Source organism: Cebus imitator, unplaced genomic scaffold (assembly GCF_001604975.1).
Source record: "Cebus imitator isolate Cc_AM_T3 unplaced genomic scaffold, Cebus_imitator-1.0 Scaffold21, whole genome shotgun sequence".
Classification (NCBI taxonomy): Eukaryota; Metazoa; Chordata; class Mammalia; order Primates; family Cebidae; genus Cebus; species Cebus imitator.
Window position 1 is genome coordinate 5208768 of NW_016107336.1, and position 22067 is coordinate 5230834.

The 22067-nt window shown below is 41.7% G+C and overlaps 1 protein-coding gene across 3 annotated transcripts in view; it reads left to right on the forward strand.

Annotated features, from left to right (window-relative positions):
* The window catches only part of RNF144B (ring finger protein 144B), a 136671-nt gene that overhangs the window by 8544 nt on the left and 106060 nt on the right, over positions 1-22067 (forward strand). The gene's annotated exons all lie outside the window — the stretch shown is intronic.

A 22067-nucleotide genomic window follows, 5' to 3' on the forward strand; every position in this document is an offset into this window, starting at 1 on the left:
CCTGTCAGTTTCGTTATGAAATGAGGGAGCTGGACCAGGCAGTCTCTTGTGCTGCCATTCTCTGAATTGTAATGCAAATCAGAAGGATGGAATCACTGTGCAAGGTCTGTCAGTCACTCCACGTTCTTCTGATGTCTGGCCTCTGAAAGATTGTAAACTTCTAATATTCAAAGGGAAAAAGTTGTTTAAATTGTCATACATGGGATGAAAAAGCAGTAAGAGAATTTTGATTTTCACTCTTTTTTTCCCCCTTCTCCACCAGCAAGTCATTGCTGCTTCATAGAAGTTTAGAAGATGTTTCTGTTGAATTGTTCTGGGTGCCTTCTCAGGAATGTCATGCTTTATTCAGATAGAGAATGTGCTATGTTGCCTGGGCACGGTGGCTCACTCCTGTAATCCCAGCATTTTGGAAGGCCAAGGCGGGTGGATCACTTGAGGTGAGGAGTTCGAGACCAGCCTGGCCAACAATGCAAAACACCATCTCTACCAAAAATACAAAAATTAGCTGGGTGTAGTGGCGTGCACCTGTAATCCCAGCTACTTGGGAGACTGAGGCCGGAGAATTGCTTGAACCCGGGAGGTGGAGGCTATGAGACTCCATCTCAAAAAAAAAAAAAAAAAATCAGCAAGCAAGAGAGAGAGAATGTGCTATATTAAAAACTTTTACCCCCTTCTATGGAGTTTTGGTTTTTGAGATGAGGTCTCTGTCACCCAGGCTGGAATGCAGTGGCACGATCATAGCTCACTGCAACTTCAAACTTTTGAGCCCAAGGAATCCTCCTGCCTCAGCCTCCTGAGTAGCTGGAACTACAGGTTAGTCACCATGGATGACTAATTTTTAAAATTTTCTGTAGAAACAGGGTCTCGCTTTGTTGCCCAGACTGTTCTATGGCGATTCTTAAAACTCTGCCCACTGGCAGCCTACTACACTATTCTCTGTAGGTTTTGTAACAAATTTGCTTCATAAAGCTTAAAAATGCAAAGATGAAGTAGTCTGGAATTAATTTGTAAGTAACATATAAGTTCAGACTTTGTATCAAATTTGCCTTTCTCTTTTTCAAATTTTACGAGTTTTTATATTTTTATATTTTAGTGGTAACTTTTGAGAGAAACACTTTGAGAAAAACACGTTATCTCTCCCAAGAGTTTATAATGAATACATCTATCACATTTTAACAGTTCATCAAATGCTTTTCTCATACTTAAACTCATTTAACCTGCACTTCAATTGATTTAAAGTCTTATAACACAATTATAAGGTTAAACATTGTTATATTGATCAACTTTTTATGGGTTAGGAAATAGAGGTGTAGGAAGGTTATGTTAAAAGGGAAACTTGAGACAAATTAAATTTAGCAGAGCTTAATTGAGCAATGGATGATTCGAGAATAGGGCAGCCCTCAAAAACTGAACAGGATCACAGCACTCAGGCTTGCAACATGGTCAGGTGGCATTCATGGACAGATAACAGGAGTGATGTACAGAGACTGCTGGATTGGCTGCAGCTCAGCGTTTGCCTTAGTTGAAGATGGTGTGCTCAGTTGGCTACCTGTGATTGACTGAAGTGTGGCTGTTGTGGTTGGCTGAAACTCAGCCATTTATTATAAAACTATACAGATGAGGAAAGTGAGTCTTAGAAAGGCCAAGAAGTTTCCTAGGAAACCACAGCTAGTGTGTGATCGGACAGTGATGCTCAGTAGGAATTCTGACACCACTCATCTGGGTTTCTTTTTATTTCTTTCTCTTTTTTTCTTTCCTTCCCTCCTTTCTTTCTTTTCCTTCCTTCCTTCCTTCCTTCCTTCCTTCCTTCCTTCCTTCCTTCCTTCCTTCCTTCCTTCCTTCCTTCCTTCCTTCCTTCCTTCTTTTCTTCTTTTCTTTTCTTTCATTTTTTTGTTGATGGTGTTTTGCTCTGTCGTCCAGGCTGGAGTGCAATGGCATGATCTCAGCTCACTGCAATCTCTGCCTCCCAGATTCCAGCAATTCTCTTGCCTTAGCCTCCTGAGTAGCTGGGATTACAGGTGTCCACCACTATGCCCGGCTAATTTTTGTATTTTTAGTGGAGATGAGGTTTCACCATGTTGGCCACGCTGGTCTTAAACTCCTGATCTCAGGTGATCCTCCCGCCTTGGCCTCCCAAAGTGCTGGGATTACAGGCATGAGCCACTGTACCCTGCTGACTCCCCAGCTTCTTAGATGAGTGTCTTTAAGTGAGATGCCTCTCTGATGTCCTTTCAACTAAGTAAGGTATGTAAGTGCCAGATGAATGTGAATGTGAAAACACACTTAGGTGTTTGCTTGAGTGTCTAAATAAATTCCCATTATATTTATGGCTTTAGATGAGGATATTTCACAAATGCATGTAAGTTTGGTTTCACCTTAGGCAACTTCTATTCTTTTCACAAATGTTTATTAAATATTTATGTTCCATGCAGCATATTAGGCTTAGTAGTAAACCAGCTGTAGACACAACCTCCCCTCCTGGGACATATTTGTCTAGAGACATAGACAAATAAATGTTTAAATACCATGTATGCTTTGCTCTCATGACAATTTGTCCAATTTGGGGTAAAAGTTAACGTCCTTAAGCCAATAGGTATTTTCCACAACATTTGTTTTTGAGAATTCATCAGATTTATTGCTTATGGACGTACATCAAATAGTTCTTAGAAACAATTGATGTGTTTTTCATTAGATATGCCTGGGAATGTACTAAACATTTGGTGGTGTTTCATGCTTTGAGCGTTCACTGAGCTGCAAGCAGGTATTGCATTGTTTGCCAACAGAGAAGTCGTCCTCAGTGTAGCACATAAAGGAGATTATGACTTTGTGGTATATGAAGGGAAAACAATAGGTATGGATTTTAAGTAGATTAAACTAAAGGTGGGAAATGTGAGTACAGTTCACCTTGAAGCAATGTTAAATTATAAATGCTGTCTACTATTATTTCTTGGATGAACAAAGTAAAAATAAAACTTGAACCATTCTGATTTTTTCGGCATACCTGGTCTACTTAGCCCTGCATGTCCAGGGAAAATAAAACGTATAGTGGAAGGTTTGAAAAATAATGAACGTTATCCATCAGCTTCAGTCAGGCTCTTCTGAGTGATGCTTGCTTTGCAAATTTGCAGATAAGTCATGGTAGGAACTCTATAAAAAAAGAATGATGTGCAGAACAATTTTAAGTATTACTATTTATTCCATCAGTGAAAGCCACTGCCTGTGTTTCCTCTTGTTCATTGGACCCTGTTTTAGGCATGACTGCATATCATCTTCTTATCTGCTCTCCTTACTCCTGTGATGCTGTCACTCAGCACTTACCTAACTCACTCGCTCTTGGCCTTGTGAGGGAATGCATGTCTGGTAGAAATCCTAGCATCTCTATCTCTGCTTTGGCTAAGGGTGGAACTCACCTGCAGAATCATCTATCTTCCAATTCCACTTAATGCTGTTGTGCCCAAAGCTGTCCATAACATGAAAACACCCAGTGGTCTATATTCTAGGATCAGAACTATAAAATCCAGAGGCTCATGATGCTGCAGGTTCTTTGCCAGCCCATCTAGATGTCCCTACTACCGTCTGAAGTTTTGCGTTCTTCCAAAAATCTTATTGTTGTCTGGGTGCAGTGGCTTATACCTGTAATCCCAGCATTTTCGGAAGCCGAGGCTGGTGGATCACTTGAGGCCAGAAGCTGGAGACCAGCCTGGCCAACATGGCAAAACCCTGTCCCTACCAAAACGACAGAAATTAGCCAGGCATGGTGATGTGTGCCTGTAATCCTGGCTACTCAGGAGAGTGAGGCGTGAGAATCGCTTGAACCTGAGAGGTTGAGGTTGCAGTGAGCCGAGGTCACACCACTGCACTGCAGCCTGAGTGACAGAGCAAGACTGTCTAAAACAAAACCAAAAACAAAAACAAAAACCACCAAAAAACAAAAAAAACCTGACAAAACACCAAAAACCTTATTGTTGAAACCCTAAACCCTAAGGTGACGGTATTTGAGGGTAGGCCCCTTGGGAGGTAATTAGAGTATGGGGCAGAGTCCTCATGAATGGGATTTGTGTCCCTATACAAGAGAAGCCAGAGAACTTGCTGCTTCTTTCTTCTTCCTTGTCCGGACACAGCAAGAAGTCAGTACCCATAAGTCAGAAATTGGGCCCTCACCAGACACTGAATCTGCCTTGATCTTGGACTTCCCAGTCTCCAGGACTGTGAGAAATACATTTGTTGTTTATAAGCTACCCAGTCTATGGTATTCCGTAATAGCAGCCTGAATGGACTAAGACTCTCTCCTTCTCCACTTCTCTGGGATTTGTCTTTGTGCATCTAGTCCTGGTTTCTTTTAGACCTTTTCTGTTCAGCCATTGGGCATAGAGTCCAGTATTGCCAAAGCCTCAGTGTGTGCCTCGTGGCCTGGCAAATAGCATTGGACCTCCAGAACCCTGGAGCCCAGGCAAATTTCCTTGAGGCTGAACTATAGTGTAGCCCTTCTTAGACAGATGGGTTGTTTGGGATTGACATCACGTGATGTTCCTACGCAGATAGATAGGAAAAAGCTGGTGTCTAACAGCCACTCACCATTGTTTTTCCTAAAGACAGTCTCTTCAGGCCACTGGCCAAATGCTTCAAGTCCTTAGAGTAAGGCGTTGGGTTTGCTGCTCCTTTCTTCCCCTGTGCCACAACTTAGGAAGAAACCTAAGGCAGGACAAGGGCATTGTGTTGTGTTTCCCTGCATGAGTTAGAGACATCAGATTCTCTTTAAAGGCAGCATCATGTCTTGTCATTCCTCAAAGTGGGTGGACCTCAGCCATTTGTCCTGACTTGTTGAGATTTTCCCTGAGAAGCAGTGTGTCTGAATGAAACTCCTGTCCCCTACAGATACCTCAGGAAGCCCTGTCTTTTCTCTGAGCCAAAGATCCCCACAGCTTCACCACCTCCAAGAATGCTTTCACGGCCAGCTGCAGTCACCCTCTGTCTAGCCTTCTCTTGCCCCGGCACATACCCCCACAACTGGCTCTTCAGTCTCCAGCCTGCCAAATCCACTTGGAAGGTTTCTTCAGCTGCTTTATTTTTCTCTTTTGCGTGGTGCTCTACAACAGTTTGGTTCTCTCTGTCACTAAGTATGGCAGTATGGTGTATTAATGACAGTAGGGATTATATGTGATTTGCAGACTAAGTGAAATAATACACGTAAAGCCCTAAGCCCAGGATGTAATAAACACTAACTTGCTTGACTTGCTTGATCCTTTCTCTCTCTGTTTCTGGTAGCAAGTGATATGTGGGCAGGCTCTTCAGCTTTTGCTTGATGAGCAGCATGATAGTGTTATGGTTGAGAGAGCAGACCTTGGTCCTCCACTGTTTGGACTCAGATTCATTCGCTAGGTAACTTTGGCTTTGACTAAGCAAACTTAGTCAATTTACTTAGCCTGTATGCCTCCATTAAAAAAAAAAAAGTCTGTAGAGCTAGCCCTTAGAATAGTTCCTAATCATAGCACTATTATGAACATTAAATTAGTTAATAGATGAAGTGCTGATAACACCATGTGCCTGGTGTGTAGTGCTGAGTGTTAAATCTGGGAGAAATGTCCTGTTATGTTAGCAATAAAAGTGGGGCTGCAGATGCTATGCTGCATTAAGCAGTGGGCATTCGTTCCTATGCAGCATTAAGGGAGGTGAGTTCTCTCTCTTTTTCTGGGAAGACTCAGGTCAGATTGGAGCTAAATTCATGGAATGGGGGCTTCAAAACTGGGGTCAAAAATCCCTTGAGTCCTCTCAAAAAAAAAAAAAATCCCTTGAAGCAGCTTTGCTGGGATCAGTGTTTCTGACTCACTTGAGTAAGACAGATACATTTCTCCAACTCCATCATAAGAATCACCTGGGGCACCTATCAGACAAACTGACTAGGGCCTTACCCCAGACCTACTGAATCAGAGGCTTCAGGGAGGGACCTTGGTAACTACCCAGGCAAATAATACCACCTGGAAACAGTAAATCACCTGGGAAGCTTAAGAAATGCCTGTTGCCTGGGTCTCATGCACTGGATGTTCTGATTGTTTTGGGGTTTTGGCACATAGGCACGGGAACTTTTTTTTTTTTTTTTAAGAGCTTCTCAGCTATATCTAATGTGAGCCAGGGTTGAAAACCACTAAAATCATCGTAAGTCTGTATTTTTCAGAATCTTTTGGGGGTGCATATTAGAAATGTATATTTATAAGCCCCATCCCCAGCCTGCTGAATTGGACTCCTGGTAGTCAGGGTAGAATGAGGGTGGGAGCAGAGGGAGTGAGGCCCTGGAATTTGCATTCAAAACAGACTTTCCATATGATTCTTCTGCATGCAGGACTTTGAGAGCTACTTGCTGAACAGTGGTTTCCCTTAGTAGGCATGTGTGAAAATAGCTGAATGAATGATGCCAAATCATTGCAGTATTTCCTTTTCTTCTCAATTAATCTGTTAGAAATGTCTTTATTCAAGCTAGGTGTGGTGGCTCATGTCTGAATCCCAGCACTTTGGGAGGCTGAGGCAGGCAGATCACCTGAGGTCAGGAGTTCGAGACCAGCCTGGCCAACATGGTGAAACCCCCATCTCTACTAAAAATACAAAAATTCATTGGGCATAGTGGCTGGGGCCTGTAAACCCACCTACCTGGAAGGCTGAGGCAGGAGAATCGCTTGAACCTGGGAGGTGGAGGTTGCAGTGAGCCAAGAGCAGCCACTTCACTCCAGCCTGGGCAACAGGGCAAGACTCTTCTTTTTTTTTTTTTTTTTTTTTTAAGATGGAGTTTCACTCTTGTTGCCCAGACTGGAGTGCAATGGCACAATCTCGGCTCACCAAAACCTCCGCCTCCCTTCCTGCCTCCACCTTCCAAGTAGCTTAGATTAGCAGCATGCGCCATCACGCCCGGCTAATTTTTGTATTTTTAGTAGAGATAGGGTTTCTCCGTGTTGGTCAGGCTGGTCTCAAAGTCCCAACCTCAGGTGATCTGCCCATATCAGCCTCTCAAAGTGCTGGGATTACAGGTGTGAGCCACCATGCCCGGCCGAGACTCTTGTCTTAAAAAAAAAGAAAAAAAAGTCTGTATTCATGTAGTGTAGGTAAATTCATTACTTACTTTATTTTGATTGGTATAAGAGTTTCGAATAATTGCTTCATTTTTCATATATTCTAATTTGCCCTGGAAGAAATACATGGGAGTTTTTTATTTACATTCCTGGCCATGTGAATGTAATAGTTCAGATGATGAAACCTGATCAACATGCTGCAGAACGCAGTTGACTGGTTGAACAGGTTGTGTAGTTCAGCATAGATTAGCTGTGTTCTCAAGGCTGTTAAACCAAGGGTCTGAACACCACTGATTGCTAGTAGTGGGTGGATATCTATTATGGAAGTGGCTGTATAAAGCAACCAAAGCCTGATGCCATGAAATAGTTACATAGTCAACCTCTCTTGAGATCTAATTCATATTCAGCTCACCGATAAACTCTGATACTTGGACTTCCCATATAGCTTGCCTAGACCCTTGCTATTTAAAGTGTGGTTCATGGGCTAACAGCACTGGTATCACCTGGGAACTTGTTAGAAATGCAGGCACTCAGACCCCACTCCAGCAAGCCTAGCATGTTGGGTTTGCCTGATAATGTGACATCCTGTTTTTCCAAATCATACTCATTTCTGTTAGTATGAGTCAGCGTCCATGAGTTTGATTAACTTCAAGACATTGATGAAGTAATTGCTGAGCTTGTGAGGCTAAGAGCTGATCCTGGGCAGAGGTGAATTTATCAAGAGAATGTTCCTAAATGGGTGGCCAGTTGTCTGCCTTCAGGTGACCTTTCTTCTTGTGGCGTGCTCTTTAATTTTAGTATTGACACTCACTACAAGTTGCCTCAGATAACAGCATGGAGCTCATTTCCTTTCTGGCACGTGCACTCCAGTGAACTCCCTTCTTTCCCAGATGCATGAGCATGCTTCCTCAAGCTGCTTTTCAGCCAGCCTGGACTTCAGCAGTTTGTGAGAGTCTTTGCAGATGGTGAAGAAAGAGTCTTGTGGAAATTCTATATGGCACATCTGTCTATGAATTATTATAATTTTCTTCAGGCTGGGTACAGTGGTTCACACTTATAATCCCAGTACTTTGGGAGGCTGAAGGTGGAGGATCGCTTCAGTCCAGAAGTTTGAGACTGGCCTGAGCAACAAGGAAAACCACATCTCTGAGGAAAAAAAAAAAAAGCCAAGCGTGGTGGTGCGCAGCTGTGGTCTCAGTTACTTGGGAGGCTGAGGCAGGAGGATTGCTTGAGCCCAGGAGGTCAAGGCTGCAGTGAACTTTGATTGTACCACTGCAATCCAGCCTGAGTGACAGAGCTAAACAAACAAATAAACAAAAACAAAACAAAACCACAAGATTTTTTTTTTTTTTTCATTTTAAAGACTACTTATTTAGAGCAGTTTTAGGTTCACAGCAAAATTGAGAGGAAAGCATATGGGATCTTCCATATACTCCCTGTCCCCCACACTTATGGTCTCCCTGTTCTCAGTATTACCCACCACCTCTGGTGCACTTAATGGTTTTTAATTGAAGTACATGATTTACTCACACTTTCTTAGCTTTTACCTAATATCCTTTTTCTGTCCTATGATCCCATCCAAAAGACCATATTCTATTTATTCATCATGCTTCCTTAGGCTGATCTTGGCTAAGTTTTTCAGACACTCCTTGTTTATGATGACCTTTTAATTTTGAGGAGTACTTTCTGAATATCGAGACTGCCCTTCCACTGGGATTTGAAGTTTGTTGAATGTTTTTCTCACGATTACATTGGGCTTCTAGGATTTTAGAAGCAATACTGCAGAAGTAGAGTGTCTTTCTCCTCACATCATATCAGGGGTACAGACTACCTCTTTTATTTTTTTCTTTGAGATGGAGTCTCACTCTGTTGCCCAGGCTGGAGTGCAGTGGCATGATCTCGCCTCACTGCAACCTCTGCCTCCTGGGTTCAAGTGATTCTCTTGCCTCAGCCTCCTGAGTAGGTGGGATTATAGGCGCATGCCACCACATTCAGCTAATTTTAATTTGTTTAGTAGAGACAGGGTTTCACCCTGTTGGTCATGAACTCCTGACCTCAGGTGATCTGCCCACCTTGGCCTCCCAAAGTGCTGGGATTACAGGCATGAGCCACCATGCCCAGCTGCTGATTTCTTAATCTGTGGTCAGGACTACTAGTTGCCTTCCCAAATTCCATTTTCAACTTTTCCTTAGCAACAGAACATTAGCTTAGTTAAAGGCTATACAGAACATTAGCTTAGTTAAAGGCTGTACTCAGCCTCCTTTGCAGTCAAGCTGATGTAAGTCAAAGTGTTGTGGGAAGCTCCAGAAAGGCTATCAAACTTGGCCTTTTAAGAAAGCATAGATATTTTGTTTCTCTCTCATTTCTTCTTTCTTCTGGTCTCAGATGTAATGGTTGGGGCTCTAGCAGGCATCTTGGAACATGAAGTGATCTTGAAAATAGAAGCGTGATATGAGATCACAGAGCAAGAAGACAGAATAAGGAATAAGCTCAAATCCTGAATGACTCAAGGAGCTGCAATGCATGCATGATTGTGTGCAGACTTGAAAAGTTTATTTAAAAACCTTATTTATTTACATTTAGATACCAGGTCTGCTATGTTGCCCAGGCTGCTGGAGCATAGTGGTGCAATGGTAGCTCACTGTAGCCTTGAACTCCTGGGCTCAAGCGATCCTCCTGCCTCAGCCTCCCTAGTAGCTAGTACTACAGGCACACACCACCATGCCCAGCTAGTTTTTATATTGTTTTTGGTAGAGATGGGGTTCTTGCTATGTGGCCCAGGATGGTCTCAAATTCCTGATCTCAAGTGAGCCTCCTGCCTCAGCTTGTTAAAGGGTTGGGATTATAAGCATGAGTCACTGTGCCTCACTAAAATTTATTTAATATGAAAGAGAAATGCCTCCTGTCTTAGACATTGTTCTTTTTTTCTTTTATATGCAACCAACCCTATTTTTTTTTTTTTTTTGAGGCAGGGTCTTGCTTTGTCACCTCTGCTGGAGCACAGTGGCAAGCTCATTGCAGCCTCGATGTCCTTGGCTCAAGCGATCCTCCCACCTCAGCCTCCTACGTAGCTGAGACTATAGGCATGTGCCAACACATCTGTCTAATTTTTTTTAAAAATTTTATCTTTAGTAGAGATGAGGTCTCACTGTGTTTCTCAGGCTGGTCATGAACTCCTGAGCTCAAGCAATCTTCTCACCTTGACCTCCCAAAGTGCTGGGATTATTGGCGTAGCCCACTGAGCCCGGCCAAACCTAATTTTTTTTTTTTTTTTTGAAATGGAGTCTTGCTCTGTTGCCCAGGCGGGAGTGCAGTGATGTGATCTTGGCTTACTGCAACCTCCACCTCCTGGGTTCAGGCAATTCTCCTGCCTCAGCCTCCCGAGTAGCTCGGACTACAGGCATGTGCCACCAAGCCTGGCTAATTTTTTGTACTTTTAGTAGAGATGGGGTTTCACTGTGTTAGCCAGGATGATCTTGATCTCCTGACCCCGTGATCCACCTGCCTCGGCCTCCCAAAGTGCTGGGATTACAGGTGTGAGCCACCATGCCTGGCCCAAACCTAATTCTTAATAAACCTTAGGTTTACATTAAAATCATCTGGAGAATATATTTTAAAATTCTACTGCTTGGACTCTTATCCCCAGAGAGTCTGATGTCATTGGTTTGGCATAGGCACTAGGCAAGTGTCCTTCCTAAAAAGCATGTTAAGTGATTCTAATGTGTGACCAGGTTTGAGAACCCCTGTTGTAACTGATACTGTCTCCTCCAAGTAACTACTCTGGAGAACTGGTTTCTGATACCACTGTGACACGTGTTCTACTTCTGTAGCTCTGTTAGGAAAGGGAACAATCCTCAGGATAACCCAAGAGAGAACTAATTGGAGGCAATCTGTGTTGTAGCTATTGAAGTAATTTTTGAGATTGGAATGATAATGTGGATATCAGCAGATTCTGAGACTCCAAAAGCATCCAGATAATGGCACTGTCCCTGAAGGCTGCAGTCTCTGGTTTTACTTCTGAGGAAACACGTGGAACTCCAGCCTTCCACACTTCCCTCCCTCCACTAAATTCAACGGTACCTCTTGAGTAATCAGCGGAGATTGCAATGAGCTTAGCAGAGTTTGCTGTAAATAAGTTAGCATCTTATTTTGGCCCATTTTCTAATTACACTGTATCAACTTATTTCTGTTCTTTTGTTTAAAATGCTCTGGTTCCTCCCTGTTCTTCAACAATCATTAGGTTTATTAGTAGCCTAGCCACAGGTACAAATCTAGATCCTGTTGTGTACTTTAAGAGGTATAAGAGCAGCAGAGGGCTGGGGGCCAAATGAATATGCCTTTAAATTTGACCTGTAGGTGAGCTGGATTGAGGCGGGACAAGGGTGGCTTTTAGGTTTTTATTTTCCCTGAACACATTTAATGCATGAGTAGCTGAGGAGAATCAGAGGGGGATAAAAACCCAACCTGATTTCCCAGGCTATCAATTATGTCTACTTGACAGTGATTTCTCCCCTCCCTATAGTGTTCTGTTAGCTCCAACTCTTTTTTCAAAATCTTAGAATACTAACCTTTAATTTTATTTTAGAATGCATACTATAAAGGTTGCAATTTATGGATCAATGTCTTATATTCATGAATACCACTAGCTCATGTATTAATGCGGAAAGACAGATGAAATGGCAGGGAGCTGGAGGGTAGGCTTTGGTGGGGCACACGGTGAGGGGCAGAACTTGGGAAGTGGTCCAGCCGTTGACGTCTTATGATGTGCTCCAGCAGTGTGGCCGTTCAGCCCTTGCTTCAGTGTCTTTGCTATGTGTGCATGATTTCCTATAAAGAAAACTAAAGTTATTTCAAATGACTGTTGATGTATGTGAGAATTTGCAGAACTGTGTGTGTCTATGGATACAGAGAAAGAATGGGGGGGACTCACTTTATTAATATTTTACATTAACAACTACTTCTGAAATGTTTTAAACGTAACTCGTGAAAAGCACCAACTTTTGTACTTAGCATTCTCTCCTTTCGAGATTGCTAATTTGTGGTGCAGTTTGCTATAAGAGCATCTTGTTTTGGCCTATTTTTTAATTGTACTATATCAATTTAATTCTGTTCTTTTATTTAAAATGCTCTGGTTCCTCCGTGTCCTTCAACAATCATTAGGTTTATTAGTACCCTAGCCACAGGTATAAATCTAGATTATGTTGTATACTCTAAGGAAAATACACAATTGTTTCCATGTTTGAGTATTTGTGCATCTCATATAATTTATTCCTTTGGAGTCTATCCAGTTTGCAAAACAGACAAAAGTTTGAATGATTAAGGGCTGAATAAAATATTTTCTTTCCATTGCAAATTCAATTATTGTTTGTACTTCAACTTATGTTTCCTAAAAAGGCAAAAAATTTCAACACATCAATAAGCTGGACGTGTACTGCATGACATTCCAGGTTCTTAGAAAATAAGATTAGAAATAGAACAAATGAATTGTGCCATTAGCACTGCCTCTTACTGGTTCCATGAAAGGAATAAAAAAGACTACTGCTTTACTCAGTAAGGGGAAAACTTTAAGACTTAGAACTTAAGGTGGACACAGCCTCTTTTAATTTCAAAGAGGCTACATTTTGAGCCAGATTTGGTGTGACCAATTGTTCCAGTTTGCCTGGGATTGGGGGTGGGGGGTGGTTTTCTGAGACATAAGCCTTCGTCTTTCTGGCCACCAGCCCCCATCCTGAAGCTACCTAGGAGCTTGTATGCTCCTGTAACCATTATCACTCAAGAAATTCCAAAAGGTTGTGGAGTTCTTTGCCAGGGCCGAGGAACATAGTCCAAATATATTCCTCATTACACCAGAGCTCCAGATTAGACTCATTCTCAGCAGCTCCCATGATAATTATGGCAACAGTATTTACAAGTATCCCAGGTTTTTTCTGTTATCACTCTCCTATTGAAAAAACACTCAGAGAAATTGAACACAGAAGTGTGTGACCCACTACAAAGTCTCACATGTGAGTTTTTACCTAAGGAATAGTGTTCCTTAGGTCAAGTTGTGCTAATTGTACTCTTGGACGCATGGTCCCATCCCTTCCCTCTTTTTCAATGGCTTTGGACTATAATTTATCCCATCTTTCTCAAGTGTCTTCTTTCTCTCTGCATTTTTTTTTCTTTTTAAATTATACTTTAAGTTCTGGGGTACATGTGCAGAACGTGCAGCTTTGTTACATAGGTATACACGGGCCATGGTGGTTTGCTGCATCCATCCCCCCATCATCTACATTAGGTATTTGTCCTAATGTTGGCCCTCCCCAATTCCCTACCCCCTGCCATCCCTCCCCTAGCCCCCTAACCCATCACCAGGCCCCAGTGTGTGATGTTCCCCTCCCTGTGTCCATGTGTTCTCGTTGTTCAACTCCTACTTATGAGTGAGAACATGCAGTGTTTGCTTTTCTGTTCTTGTGTAAGTTTGCTGAGAATGATGGGTTTCCATCTTCATCCAGGTCCCTGCAAAGTACATGAACTCATCCTTTTTTATGGCTATGTAGTATTCCATGGTGTATATGTGCCACATTTTCTTTATCCAGTCTATCATTGATGGGCATTTGGGTTGGTTCCAAGTCTTTACTATTATAAACAGTGCCGCAATAAACATACGTGTGCATGTGTCTTTATAATTGAATGTTTTATAATCCTTTGGGTATATATCCATTAATGGGATTGCTGGGTCAAATGGTATTTCTAGTTCTAGATCCTTGAGGAATCGCCACACTGTATTCCACAATGATTGAACTAATCTACGCTCCCACCAACAGTATAAAAGCATTCCTATTTCTCCACATCCTCTCCAGCATCTGTTGTCTCCTGACTTTTTAATGATCGACATTCTAACTGGCATGAGATGGTATCTCAATGTGGTTTTGATGTGCATTTCTCTAATGACCAGTGATGATGAGCTTTTTTTCGTATGTTTGTTGGCTGCATAAATGTCTTCTTTTGAGAAGTGACTGTTCATATCACTTGGCCACTTTTTGATGGAGTTGTTTGTTTTTTTCTTGTAAATTTGTTTAAGTTCTTTGTAGATTCTGGTTAATAGCCCTTTGTCAGATGGGTAGATTGCAAAATTTTTTTCCCATTCTGTTGGTTGTTGGTTCACTCTAATGATAGTTTCTTTTGCTGTGCAGAAGCTCTTAAATTTAATTAGATCCCATTTGTCTATTTTGGCTTAGTTGCCATTGCTTTTGGTGTTTTAATCATAAAGTCCTTGCCTATGCCTATGTGCTGAGTGGTATTGCCTAGGTTTTCTTTTTTTCTTTCTTTTTTATTTTTTATTTTTTTGAGATGGAGTTTCACTCGTCGCCCAGGCTGGAGTGCAGTGGTGCGATCTCGGCTCACTGCTACCTCTGCCTCCCGGGTTCAAGCAATTCTCCTGCCTCAGCCTCCCGAGTAGCTAAGACTACAGGTGCCTGCCACCACGCCCAGCTAATTTTTTTGTATGTTTAGTAGAGACGGGGTTTCACCATGTTAGCCAGGATGGTCTCGATCTCCTGACCTTGTGATCCACCTACCTCGGCCTTCCAAAGTGCTGGGATTACAGGTGTGCATTACCACGCCTGGCCTCTCTCTTTGCCTTCTACATTTGCTCTTAAATAGTCATTAAAAAGAGCATTTATTTCCAAATCCCTCTCTTGGTACCCATTGATTTCCTCATCTTTAGAATCAAATTTCTTGACCATGCTGCCTACTAGTCATCTTCATTTTCTTGTCTCCAGGTCACTTTTCAGCACATTCCAAGCTGGTGTTCATCTCTTCCACTTTCTGAAACTTCTCTTGTTGATGTCAGTGTTGACCTCTAACATCCCTAATCCAGCGGACGCTTTTGGTCTGTTCTTGCTTGAACTTTCACCAGCATTCTACTCTGTGGACCTCTTTGTTCCTCTTAGAGCTTTCTCTTCGCTTGGCTTCCATCTATTACACTCACTTGGTCGCTTGCTTTTCCTCTTACTGCTCTGGCCATTCTTTAAAAAAAAATGGTTTTTGGGGGCTGGGCACAGTGGCTCATGCCTGTATTCCCAGCACTTTGGGAGGCTGAAGTGGGTGGATTGCTTGAGAACTGCCTGGGAAGCATAGGGAGACCCCGTGTCTACAAAAAATTTAGCCAGGTGTGGTGGCATGCGCCTGTGGTCCCAGGTACTATGAGGGCTGAGGTGCGAGGATCGCTTAATCCTGAGAAGTCGAGGCTGCAGTCAACCATTTTTGTGCCTCTGGATTCCAGTCTGGGTGACAAAGCAAAATCCTGTCTCAAAAAAAGAGATTATTTTCTATTTCTTTCTCCTTTATTCATTATTATTCCTAAGAGGATAGGTTCTAAGCTTTCTTCACTTCAAACATGCATTACTCTATAGCTTAAATCACATTTATGGCTTCAATAACTACGAGTAAGTAGACTACTTCTAAATCAGTATTTTTACAGACTTGGTGTCAAAAAGCCTAGTAGATATTTACACTATGTATTTTCTCCAAAATTCAACGTGCTTAAGTATGGATTTGGGTTTTTTCCTCCAAAACCACCCACTTGCTTTGCTTAGAAATAAGGAAGTAACTATTGAGTTCCCCCACATCTCCAACACCCTACAAATCCCCCACGAAGCATTGAAAAGGGAAGCATACTGCGTATTGCTTAAGAGAGCAGTTCTCTTGTAAGTGACGTGTGAAGCTGCTCTCTCCTCTCCAAACTCATTGCTACCATCTGCTCATCTGTCACCTGTACTGCAACAGCCTCTCACCTGGAAGAACGTGCACTAAATTTTGCTTCCCTTCCACCGATTTCTTCACTGCAGCCAGGATGATTATTAAAAAAAAAAAAATACAAATCTGGTAATGTCAAGTTGCCTAAGAAAGCTTCTCATGGTCTTTTAGTTCAACCCTCAAATTTACAGATTCCTTCTTTATTATCTGGCCAACCTCTTCACCCTAGTCTCAAAACACTCTTTCTCAACCTTTCTACAATCCAGCCCTATTGAATTTTTAAAATTCTTTAAACGCACCTGCCCAATGCCCTTTAAGTATGCAGTTATCTCTGTGTTGAAACTCTTTTCCTATTTATTTTCTGATTCCTGTTCATCCAGGTGTCAGCTTAAATGTCAGTTTGTGGGCCAGCAGTTGTCATCTCTTGGCTCCAAAGTAGAATTAGCTGGGAATTTTTTTTTTGACCAATGATCCAGTTTAACTGCTCTCCTATGGGGTGTGAATCAGAGTCACCTAGAGGGCTTGTTACCCTGTCATGAGGTAATAATGATGTTGCTATCTGGGGACCACACTCTGAAACCAGTGCTCTAGATTAGACTAAGTCTGAGCTCCAGCAAAGTGCTTCCATAGACATGTGCAGCCCTTAGCACAGCACCTATCACATTTCATTATTATTGGTTTTAAAAATTTTGTCTTTCCTGCTAAAAAGAAGGACAATTCTTCTTTTGTTTGGCCAGACACCCCAGCTTTCTTGTTTATCTTGGTATCCTCTAGAGTCTAGCACTATGACTGGCACATAATAAGAATTTACTTAATATTTGTTGAATGAATGAATAAAAGGCTAAGATTGGGTAAGAAAGTGGTGTCTAGATTATCCATCAATCAGTTAAGGCAGTATTTTCCTTTTTTTCTGGGTCCGTTTGCTAGAGAATAAGGCAGTAATTAAACAGAAGTGAGACTAGGGTTTGGTATCTTTAACTTGTTTCAAGTTTGTTTGATTTCGATTTACTCAATCAAAATCTGATTGAGGGTGGTACATGTGTCTTGAGGTGCCTCCATACCCTAATTCTCGTTCTTATCACCACTATGCTCCACATACGTGAAGAGCAGTAAACAAATGTATTTTGGTTGACTGTGTTGCAAGACAATCCCATGAACATCTGGAACTTATTTGTTTTGTGTACATGTGTGTGCTTACATGTTTGTGTGTATGGTCGTATATATTTTAGAAATGTCTTAAGCAGAATCACAGAACAGAAGCTGTACATTGTATAGTACTCCATTGCTAGACAATTTAATTCTTTAGAATTGACCATCCAGCAAATTCCTTCAGCCTGGATAGGGTTGTTGGGGATTGAATTGCTTTTTTAATTTTAATTTTTTATTTTTGAGACAGGGTCCTGCTCTGTTACCCAGGCTGGGGTGCAGTGGTGTGAAAATAGCTCACTGCAGCCTCAGTCTCCTAGGCTCAAGTGATCCTGTCTCAGCCTCTTTAGTAGCTGGGATTACAGTTGCATGGAACCATGCCTGGCAAACCTTTTATGTTTTGTAGATCTGGAGGTCTCATTATGTTGCCCAGGCTAGTCTTGAACTCCTAGCCTCAAGCAGTTCTCCCCCATCAGCCTCTCAAACTGCTAGGATTATAGCTATAAGTAACCAAGACCAGCTCAATTACATTGTCGAGGGTTGTTCTAAAGTAGATCCAAAGCCTTTTATTGCCCGCATGTTATCTTGAGTGTATTATCGATAGAGTAAAAGACCATCATAAATCATAGTTTGTATTTATAAAATATTATATGCTTATTTGTAATTACATTTATTGAATACTTTCTATGTGAAGAATAATCTTAGGAAAGACAGACACATTTTCTCCTCCCTTTCAGTTTTGTATGAGAGACATGTGAGTAAGCCAGTGATTAACATACAGCAGCATAAGTGCTGGAGTAAGCAGAATAAGTATGTAAAGACTACCTTGGGAATATGTAGGTCCTACTCTCAGACAAGCAGGGACCTGTTATGTTGTGTTTTAGCAACACAGGATATTAGTCTGAGTGGCAATGGGGGTGTTAAGGCAGGTTATTTCTCGACTGTGGGTCATACCCAGGGGCACATTCTGAGATTTAGAGAATGCAGAGAAAGGCCAAGAAAAGAAATAGATCAGACTCTCAGTCTTTGAGAATTCAGAGATGTGGTTCAGCAGGGCCATGCACACCAGAAAATGTGCAAAACTTCATATGTATGTATATGTATGTGAATCTTATGAAAGCTCATGGCTTTATCATGTTCTCAAAGAGGCCTATGATTTCCGTAAGGATTAGAAACATTGCTCTAATGTATACATGGATGGAGGTGGGAGATGAATTGATGAAGTGATCCTGTGGTGAGTTAGAATTGTACTGGGGTTTTCCTAGGACTTTCCCCCAAAATACAGAAGTCATCTGTTGCCGGTGATACATTTAAAAAATTTTAAAAGTCAAAGCATACTTTGAATGTGCTAGGTTAGCTCACTAAGGAAACTTGGGTGGAGTTATTTTGTGAAGTAAGGAATTTAAGAAAAACACCTTTGTGTATTCATAAGTTCTGTTTTTTTATGTAGTCTTCCTATCAAGATGGCCATAGCAATACCACACAACTGCCAGCATGACTACTAAGTGAATTCTTCTAGAAGCTAAATTTCGTGTTTGTTATGTGCCAGATGCTGTACATGTTTTTCTGATTTTCACAGCAACTACATATGACAGTTGTTATCTGCATTTTCTAGTGAGGAAACCAAAGTTCAGACAGGCTATGAAATTAGTAGTGAGTTTTATGTTCTTACTCTCGACTGGACAGCTGATATTCAGGGGCCATGATTTGAACCCAGCACTGGTGGATTCCAAAGTCTATGCTCTTTTCATTGCAGAATCTTCATTTAGTTTTCGGTAATGTGGTTTTACTTCAGGTGTTTCTAGTTTCAAATAACTGACGTAAATTTTAACTAGCTTCTTTTAAAAAGGAAAAGTTCTTTTAAAGACAGGGAGTGTCTTGAGGAACCTAAAGATAGGACTCCAGCTGGCTTCTAGGAGGAACTGTAACTGAGAGCTGTTAAGCCAGAGTTCTCCTCCCCTGACTCGTCCCTCCTGTCTTGCACATCTGCTTTATGTTCTGTCTCTGGCTTTCTCTCCTGTGTGTATAGATGACGGAATATGGCTGCTGCACAGCTTTGATCAGGCACAGAGATGGGCTGTCCCCAAATCCAAATTCCAATTAGGGAAATCTGATTGGCTCTGTTACATTTGTATTTTTATTTATTTTTAAGACAGGGCCTTGCTTTGCCACCTAGGATGCAGTACAGTGGCACCATCATGGCTCACTGCAGCCTTGACCTCCTAGGTTCAAGTGATCCTCCTGCCTCAGCCTCCTAAGTATGATAGCTGGTATACGGGCACTTGCCACCAGCTAATTTAGCCCAGCTAATTCTTTTTTTCTTTTCTTTTCTTCTTTTCTTTCCTTCCCTCCTCCCTCCCCCCCTCCCTCCTTCCTCCTTTCCTCTCCCTTCCCCTCCCCTCCCCTCTCCTCTCGTTTCCTTCTTCTTTCTTTTATCTTCCTCTTTTTTTTTTATGACAAGGTCTTGCTCTGTTGCCCAGGATGGTCTCTAACTCCTGGCCTCAAGCAATCCTCCTGCCTTAGCCTCCCAAGCTGTTGGGGTTACAGGCATGAACCACTACACCTGGCTGGCTCTACTTTCAACAGACATCCATCCTAGATCCAATCAGCTTTTAACCGAGAAGGCAAAATTACAAAATCCAAACATGGCTGCCATGAGATTTGAAGGCACCATTCTTTAATGGTAGGAATGTGTGACTCTAGTCTTTACTCACTCATCTGAGGTATGGCTGCAGCCTATTCTGTGTTCTCTGTTACATGGAGAAGTCTAATAGTTTCCCTTCAGGTTTGACCCGTGATTATAGCTCTTTGAAGAGCAAATTAAGTCTAGGACAGGCTTGGCAAATATGTTGACATGTCAGTGATTTTATTCTTTTGAAACCTATCCTCATTGTTTCCACAGTCTCCTTCCTTGTAGCCCAATTTCCCCCCATCCCACCGCACCCCACCCCACTTCTCTTATACAGGAATACAGTTAGAGTATCTGCTCAGAAGAAATTGTGCACTTCCTTTGGAGCTCAACTTTTCCCTTGGGCTACAGCTCCAATGGACTCCCTTTGCCAACGTAAACCCCTCTCCAAACTTGTGCTTATTCTCTATGATAATGTTGAGAGTCCATTTCCCAATCACAACTTATCCAGAAGTTGGTCCAGTTATTCTCATTGGACACACTGAGAGGAATAAATTCATGAGGGCTCTTAGGAAGAAATGGTGGTCACCAACTTTCTTCTCAATTGATGTAGCTCCAATGGGGGGTCAAATCTCAACACCCAGTTACGTACATGTATACTTTCTATTTTCCTCTGTAGCTGTAAAGAAAAAGAAACTCAAGAGGGAAAATTTATTGTTACATTTTTTTGTAGGTAGTCCCAAACTTAGGAATGTTTAGGGTTCCTAAATGTTTATGGATCTACTTGTTTAGAACTTGGAACTTATTTTATTATAGAAACAATTCTGTACTTGCTAGTTTAGGTTTCTAGCCCAAGTGCAAATAATTTGGTCTATAGCATAGCTGATTTGACCTTGAAATTATGACCTTTAGATTTTCCTTACCCTTAAAATTAGAGTTGGAACTCTTCTGGTCAATCCCTGACTTCATTAGCTTTCTAAATATTCATTCCCCTAAGCTTCTCTAAAATTTGGCATTCCCTGGAACTTCTGTTTTCCTCTTACTGTAAAGGAGGTAGGCGGACAACATAGAGGTATGTAAGTGGATGATGGATGTGGGTTCCCCATATCACAAGATGTAGTAGCAGTAGATGACACAAAAGGAAAGATAGGACTGTGTAGAAAGTGGTAAGTTTATGACCTTAGTGACTCTCAAAAAAAGAGGAGGCTAGTGAAGAGGAATAGGAAGGAAAGAATGGCTGGCTGCAATTTTTGATAAATATTGTCTGTAGTCAATGTATGCATTTAAAATATTAATTATTTTTTGTATGCAATTCTTCGAGTTGCTCTTTCCCCTCCATTATTCTTTTATTTATTTGTTGGTTTGTTTGTTTTGAGACAGGGTCTTGCTCTGTTACCCAGTCTGGAGTGCAGCGGTGTGATCATGGCTCACTGCAGCCTCAACCTTCTGGGCTTAAGCGATCTTTTCTCTTCAGCCGCCCAAGTAACTGGAACCACAGATGCATGCTGCCACACCCAGCTAATATTTTGATTATTTGTAGAAACGAGGTCTCCCTATGTTGGCCAGGCTGCTCTTGAACTTATGGGCTCAAGCGATTTTCCCACCTTGGCCTCCCAAAGTGCTAGGATTACAGGTGTGAGCCACTGCACTGGGCCTATCTTTCCCCTCCATTAGCCTGCAGTAAATAGAGAATAAATCTTACAGCAGTTGTCATTTGTTTAGCTGGGTCCCTGAACTTGCCTTCCTGGGATGAGATGCCATGACTGCACAGAATGCAGCCAGATAATGGGAAGGTATACACTGGCCTCTCATTGCATGGCTAGGTAGTGTCATCACAGTGTGGCTTTGTGGGGCTCCTGTTTATGTGGCTTCAGCAGATGATTTCATCCTCTTTTCTGAGTTGGAACTAGACAACTTACATTCTCAGCAAACAGATGGACAACAGAGTTGAAATAAGATCTTGTACTGAAATAGTCCTTGAGTCATACTCTTTGACTGTTCTCTCATATGGGAAACTTGCCTCTTCCTTCTTGCAGAAGGCCAAGGCTGAGAATTCAGTGTACTCAGAGTTGTTGGACTCTCTTCTCAGCATATATTATGTTGGGTATTTTTCTTCTTGGTCAAGATTGAGAATATGCTAATATCAGAATATTATCTAATTTGTTTTGGCAGAACACCTAGCCTTCTGCCCTAAGTAGGCATTTAAAAATAGAACTAAAGGTTTTGCTAACGTGCTTTTGATCTCTTTCCAAAAAAGATCCTGACATGAGAAAAAAGGGGAGCTTGATTTTGCCTATAACTTTATTTGGGAAGCAAGGGTGCTCTACTTCAAGGGTGTCCAATCTTTTGGCTTTTCTGGGCCACATTGGAAGAAGAAGGGCCACACATAAAATACACTAACATTAATAAGAATTGATGAGCTTAAAAAATCACAAAAAAAATTGTATAACGTTTTAAGAAAGTTTACACATTTGTATTAGGCCGCATTCAAAGCC